Source organism: Sabethes cyaneus, chromosome 3, assembly GCF_943734655.1.
Source record: "Sabethes cyaneus chromosome 3, idSabCyanKW18_F2, whole genome shotgun sequence".
NCBI lineage: Eukaryota > Metazoa > Arthropoda > Insecta > Diptera > Culicidae > Sabethes > Sabethes cyaneus.
Window position 1 is genome coordinate 136,212,678 of NC_071355.1, and position 6,724 is coordinate 136,219,401.

Sequence of the window (6,724 nt, forward strand, 5' to 3'; positions counted from 1 at the left end):
AACCAGATCGTTTTGTTTGTTTACCTGGTTCAAATGTATATTCACTAATTATCTATTAGATAAATCGACTACCTCAAACCTTTGTAGGGGAACGAGGTGGGCTCCATCATCACTCTACCTAGAGAAGCCGTAGAGAAATTTTACGTAGAGCTCTACCACGCACTCTACGGGGTGTGTCCACTGGGGAAACTTGTAGAGCGTAGAGTTCAACCAAACACTATGTCAATATAGCGTTTGGTAGAGTTCTACGCTCTATCTAACCTGCTAGATAGAGCTGTAGAGAACAATTTCGCTTTTGAATCGATTTCGCAACATGACGCCATATTTTCTGATGCAACTGCTGCGAACAAATTGTGTAAGGGTAAACGGGGTAACAACGCCCGCCGGGGTAAAACCGCCCACCATGGTTTTACAGGGCCTTGCTCAAATTGGTGTTAAATGTTGATGACAGTCATATTACTGAATGCGTACGCAATATTTTACAATACCTTTTACAGCAATATCGTATAAACTATCGGAGAAATAAATAAAAACAGATTTTTCGTCATAATCGTTTCGTTTTTTATAACTTTGTTCCCGCAGAACTTAGGGTTCATTTTATTCAAAACGTTGAAACTTTTAGTAAATCCAGCCCATATCGCATCTCTGATCCTGTCTTCATCCGACAGTACCTAAATTAGGTAACTGTTCATGCAGTTTTGTTGAAATAAATAGTGAAATGAGTAAATCGGTCATTTGGGGGTAAAACCGCCCACAACGAACGGCGCAAGATCGTCGTGCAAAATGCAAGTGCGATAAGGAAATTTTAAAAATAATTGCACAGTTTGGATCAAAGAATCTCAGATTTACATAAAACAATGTAAATGTCCTTAGGTTGTAGCTGGTAGACTGTTTTAAATAATTTAAATTGCCAATTTTCCCTGCGGGCGCTATGGACATTTTCTTGTTTTCTCGGATATAGCTTTTTTTAAGAATTCCTCCCTCTTGGAACAAATATCATGGAATAAACTTTTTTTTTATGAATATATAGCAAATTTTCTTAGAAATGCAAAAATAATATGTATCAGGTTTATCAATCAATTTTAAATGTCAAAAAATTACCCACCGGATCAATTACAGGAACTTTAATACCCATATTGTTATATTTTATCTTAGATCCTCTCAAGTCCTTAAAGATTAGCTCCAGGATGCTTAACCTGATCCACCTTGTTGTCTAAGCAAACTACACGGTATCAATTTCAAGACTGTTGGTACCTATATTACAGATATTCTTCTAATACGTGTGGTTGCCGGACACTCTTTCGAAATTGCGGATCTCGGGGATCCATGTATTGTTTGATGGCAAACTGATTCAATGTGTTTAAATTAGATAAATTCACGATTCCAATGCCACCAGTATCGTTCAAATCGGTTGAATATTGTTAAAGTTATACGCTATGGCGGTTTTACCCCGTTAGTGGGCGTGCTTTACCCCGCATGGAAAAAATACTCTATTTTTTGGACGTGTTTCCAAATCGTAATAAAAAATAGAAAATCATTACAGATATTTATGTTTTTATTTTTTACATGTAGGCAATAGATCAATTGTTCATTTAAAGCAGATAAATTAGAAATTGAGCCACAACTTTTTTTTACACAGGTGGTTTTGCTTAAGTTTTGCGGTCTTGCCCCGCTTACCCTTACCTACGTATACAGTCAACCAAAAAAGTATTCGGACAGCAGCGCATAAAATTTTCTTTTAGAAATTTCGCACAGTATTTTTGCAAAGAATGATAACACATATTTTTTAAAACAATATTCAACTAAAGCATATTTAGATGCACAACAAAAATTCGGGGAAAAGCTTTCCGTTTTGAAGATAGGGTACATACAGTTTGAATTGCTCAAAAATGCAGCCAAAAAAGTATTCGGACAGTTAACTATTAGTTGTAACAAATGTCCTTTCTCGCTCAACTATTACCTTGTAGAACCATTTACATTCTTGATGACCTATTTTAATCTGTTTGGGATAAAATTAACAATTTTTCAAATATCCCTCTGTGAATTGCTGACCATTTTTTTACAAGAGCTCGGTTTAAGTCATTGTGATAAGAAATCAAATGATTTCTCATTTAAAAATGAAATTATCTGAAATGATGTTCAAAAGGGTTGAAATCTAGACTGAATACTCATGTTTCGATAGCTCTAGGACAATTGTATGGTGCCTACCGCTTACAACTATCGACAGTATGTTTAGATTCAACATCCCGGTACAATATGTATGTACCGCACAATTACAATTTTGCTTTAATTTCATCTAAAATTGTTCAGATAATTGAGTTTACACTTAGTTCTATCCAAAAATATATATCTTTGCTACCTCGGAGCTTTCCATGCATCCCAACAAGGTATGACACTAACCGCATTGCTTGTTTACTTGCTGACGAGTGATTTTTCTCTTGTAACCCTTCTCTTTTAGTTATTCTTGCATAAAGGTTGTAGATGTCATACCTTGTTGGGGTGCATGGAAAGCTCCGAGGCAGCAAAGATATATATTTTTGGATAGAACTAAATGTAAACTCAACTATCTGAACAATTTTAGGTAAAATTAAAGCAAAATTGTAATTGTGTGGTACATACATATTGTACCGGGATGTTGAATCTAAACATACTGTCGATAATTGTAAAATGGAAAATAATGATGGTAATGACGAAACTGATTCTGGTGATATTGAAATTCAGGATTGCAATGAGGAAAATGATTATGGTAATGACGAATCTGACGTGTGTGATGGCAGTAATGACGAATACAAAGATAAAAATGCAGTAAATGATGGCAATGACGAATCTGATGAAAGTGATCCCAGATAACACAAAATCGTAATAGAAAGTTCACATTAAATCGTTTTCATGTCAATTTCACATTGGAATTGTATAATGATTAGAGTATGTCAAATCGAAGTTTATTTGTTTATTTGTTTAATTAAAATTCAACTAACAAAAATGTCTTATTGAATATTCTAAGTCATGTTCATAAAAATCTTATACTGTTTAATTTTTGTACAAACTTATACGACGGTTCGTTGAACTCAAAAAGGTTTTCAACGGCGGAGAAAGTTCGAATGCAGGCCGTTATTGGTTCGTAAGATCCAAAGGTTGTCCGGTGGAATCGCGGCTGCAGTAATCCGGTCGATCGAAGTGAGCGTTGCGACGCACGAATGTTGAAGGCAGACAGGATTGTCGGTGAATCGATCTCACCATTTAATATCTTCGCCACACACACTGCTTGCTGAACTTTCCTGCGATGCTCGAGTGTCTGGAGACCCAGGAGACGACATCTATCGGGGTACGGCGGTAGATTTGCTGGATCACGCCAAGGTAAACCTCTCAACGCAAGCCTCACAAAACGTTTTTGAACTCGTTCGATGCGTAGATTCCATGCCAGCTGGTAAGGGCACCATACGAAGCAAGCATTTTCAATGAGTGGACGTACTAATGAGCAATATAGTGCCTTCAGACAGTGTGGATCATTGAAATCACGAGCGACTTTAGCGATGAAACCTAGTTGTCGAGAAGCTTTTGCTATTGCAGTGGTGCGATGCAAGTTGAAGGTGAGTTTGGCGTCAAGCAGTACCCCCAGCTCGGTAACTTCATCAACTCTAGTGAGTACATGTTCCTTTATTTGATAGTTGTAGACGATTGGACTGGCAATGCGGTGGAAAGTCATTACTTGACATTTCGGGATGCTGATCACAAGCCAGTTTTTCCTGCACCAATCTACAAACAAATCTAAAAGCCCCTGCAGCCGGACACAGTCATCTATAGAACGAATCACCGAATATAATTTCAGATCATCTGCATACATCAGTTTACATCCCACTCCAAGCTGCGTCGCAATATCGTTGAAAAATAATACAAACAGGAGAGGTCCCATGTTGCTGCCTTGAGGGACACCAGAGCAGTTGGTGAACTGGGAAGAGAAACAGGAGTCGAGCTGCACACGTAGAATTCTGCCGCACAAATAGGAACTGAGCCATTTCGTAAAATTCCGAGATGCGCCAAGCCGTGAAATTTTCTGCAGCAGTATTTTATGGTCAATACGATCGAACGCAGCTTTCAAATCAGTATAAATCACGTCAACCTGTGATTTCTGTTCCATGTAGGTTATACAGGTGGACGTGAAATCCATTAGGTTCGTGCTTACGGATCGACCAGGCATAAACCCGTGTTGGTCGGTAGAGATGTAGCATTTTGTTCTGGCGAGGATGAAATTACTCACTACTATTTCAAACAGCTTGGAAGCAGCAGACAAGCTAGTAATACCACGATAGTTCCGTACATTCCGACGATCGCCACTTTTGAACACAGGAAACATAAATGACTCCTTCCAGATATCCGGAAATTTTCCATGCTCGAAGGATTTATTGAAGATAAGGCACAAAGGCTCCACTTGCGCCACTGCACAACGGGCGAAAACTACAGCTGGAATACCATCAGGTCCAGGACAGCACGACCGTTTGAGTTTTTAGCAGCTGACAAAATCATAACTGGAGTTATCTCGAACGTACTTATGTCTACTAAATCAACAGGAACACCAGCAGAAGCGATGACAGCCTCGGAATCAGATGCGGATTTGTCAGCAAAAACGGAAACGAAAAACTTCGCAAACAGCTCGCATGAATCCATAGTGGTTTTAGCTTCGGTTTCATCAAGATACACATTAGAAGGTATGGCGAAGTGAACAATAAGTTGTTTTGCAGTCGTGCGTGTCTTCATATACAATTCATGACTGTGAATTATAAAGCAGGATAGACAATTGCAATATTCTATCTTCTTCTGTTGGGTACTCTCACCACTGCGTCCATTATTTTGAACTATTGTGGTATGCCCCATTGTTTCTTTTACTGTACGCTTCAGGCTTACCTATCACTTATTGAAGAAGTGGTAGGCTGGTAGCTGGAGCGAGACAGGTGCCAATCAGGGATGACTTGGTTTATAAACCTTATAGTCCTGATCGGCGACGCAAACCAGATCTCCCTAGGCTCTAGTAGGCCCTTTTTGAGATACTGCAGTCTGCGTCCTATTAGTGCTCCACAATTGCAGAGTAAGTGTTCCGAGGTTTCGCTCTCGGTATTGCACAGGCGACAAATATCATCTTGCACGAAACCGAGATTCCGAAGATGATATTTACTCGGACAATGTCCTGTCACCAGACCGGTAAATGTGCTGAGGTCTCTCTTATTGAGACTCAGCAGCTTCTGAGTAACCTTAATACTAGGCATTATAAATTTCTTTGATTGTTTGAGCGACTGTACAGCCATCCAATTGGCCATAATCATTCGGCTCTCCCATTGTTTCAACCCACTCTTCATCACACAGTCCGAGATACCGCAGAATGGATCCGGACCTGTGAATGGAGAATTAGAACCACATCTGGCTAGTTCGTCTGCGACTTCATTTCCATCTATTCCGCAATGACCAGGGACCCAGTACAGGTTTACCGAGTTTACCTGGCTCAGTTGCCGTAAGAGACAAATGCAATCCCAGACAAGTTTTGAGAAACACCTAAAAGCTTTAAGCGCTTTTAGTGCCGCTTGACTGTCAGAGAAAATGCAGATATTGGCATGTCTGTATTTCCTTTTGAGACAGACGTTTGCACATTCTATTATAGCTGCTATCTCAGCCTGGAAAACTGTTGGCCAATCTCCCATTGCTATAGATATTCTAAATCTGGGGCCGTACACTCCAGCACCCGTTTTGACTCCCACCTTTGATCCGTCGGTATAGAACTTGATTGAACCACTGCGGACGCTAGGTCCTCCCTCGTCCCAGACCGAACGTGATGGTTCGTTCACCGTGTATGGGATGTCGTAGTTGGTTCTAGCTTTCATCCAATCACTGTTCATTTCCGCAACTGGGCCAACAGGTAGAAGTTTCAGGATACTCAAGTGTCCGATTTTATCCCCGTCGAGTATTGTTTTCCATCGTTTGAGTGTTAGGGCGCTTTTCTTAGCCTCTAACTGAACGTGTTGATTCAGAGGTAGCAGGTGGAGAATAGCTTCTAGAGCCTTCGAAGGTGTGCTTTTCATTGCTCCGGTTATGGCCATGCATGCTAATCGTTGAAGTTTGTTTAACTTTTTAATAGCCGTGGCTTCTGAAGTTTTTGGCCACCATACCAACGAAGCATAAGCTATCCTAGGTCTCACAATGGCGGTGTAGACCCACAACACCATTGTTGGTTTGAGGCCCCATGTTTTTCCCACCATTTTTGAACATACCCATAGGGCAGTGTTTGCCTTGCTGATTATTGAATCTAAGTGTGCGTTCCAAGATAATTTAGCGTCTAGGATTACTGCCAGATATTTAACTGAGACGCTACATTTAATTTCTTCTTTCCCAAGGTGCAGAGACTGTAACTTCAGTTTTCTCTTCCTAGTGAAAGGAACAATTGTTGTTTTTGAAGGTTTAATGCCCAGGCCTTCTTTACTACACCAAGATAGTGTAAGGTTTAAGGCCCTTTGCATTCTATCCGATATCACGTCGTCGAATTTTCCACGAACCATGATGACTAAATCATCAGCAAAGCCCACAACTTCGAAACCTTTTGCCTCTAAGCTTCTCAGAAGATCATCAACTACTAATGACCCCCTTCTTTGGTCATTAGTAGTTGATGATCTTCTGAGAAGCTTAGAGGCAAAAGGTTTCGAAGTTGTGGGCTTTGCTGATGATTTAGTCATCATGGTTC